The sequence below is a fragment of the Gigantopelta aegis genome, chromosome 9 (assembly GCF_016097555.1).
Source record: "Gigantopelta aegis isolate Gae_Host chromosome 9, Gae_host_genome, whole genome shotgun sequence".
Taxonomy (NCBI): domain Eukaryota; kingdom Metazoa; phylum Mollusca; class Gastropoda; order Neomphalida; family Peltospiridae; genus Gigantopelta; species Gigantopelta aegis.
The window spans coordinates 46,265,293-46,266,380 of NC_054707.1; positions in this window are offsets into that span (position 1 = coordinate 46,265,293).

A 1,088-nucleotide genomic window follows, 5' to 3' on the forward strand; every position below is an offset into this window, starting at 1 on the left:
CCACCAATCAAAACCTTACTTGCAGAATCCTGCCAGTGATTTAAAACTAACAACACTGCGTAGTCCCCAATGTCCAGGTAACATTTCGTCTGTAAATAATAATTTAAATATTGACCAATCACACTTCGCCTTTTATAACGTTATTTGGGAGCATACAAATTCTAAAAATATCGGGCGAGTCTTCAATTTTACATTAAAAATTATTTACTTATTTATAAAAAAAACCTAACTAAATCAGTCTTCAGTTTTACATTACAAATTATTTATTTTATAAAATAAAACATGTTTTAAGGCATTCGTAATTCACACGAAACATGTCGTATACCCTCAGGATAATTCGGAATGTTTTCAAATTATTTTTAAATCACTGGCAGGATTCTGCAAGTAAGGTTTTGATTGGTGGACATGAGCTCCAACTGGCTGGTGTTAGATCCACATGTAATAGTGGAGATAATTTTAATTAGATTGAGAACTGCAGTGTTTCTCTCAACCTTTAGCAACTAGTTGACTACTATCCGTATTTGATATGGACTACTTCTAAAACACTGCTTTGGTCCAGCATAATCCTATGCTCACACTACCAACTGCCTGTACAAAGTTGGCCAACTTTCTGCTGTCACGACTTCTACAACTGTCCGTTTGCTAATCAGAGCGCTCTTACAACTCTATTCTCATTGTGTATATAACTCCTACAACCGATTAGTTAATCTGAGTGCACCTGTCGAATTGGCCAACTTTGTCATGACAGTTGTCAGTCTGAACCTAGCATTAGTCTTCAGAAACACCGCAAATAATATTTAATAAAACATTGTTATGGTGTGTAATATTTTATGTTATTGTATACTGTTGTACTCTGTATTTCTAGAGTTCATATTAGTTTGTAAGAGCTGTGCTTGTGTTGCAGGTGCAGATCCAGGATTTATTTCAGGGGGGGTGGAGGGGCTACATGCAAATCCTTAAGTGGAAGTTGTATATTTGGTAAATGCATTGCACTGTAAGTGGAGGGGGGAATTTGTGGTGAGCATAACTCCCCTCAACGTCCCCATGAATCTGCACCTGAGTTGATTAATCACCAACTTATGTCTGTT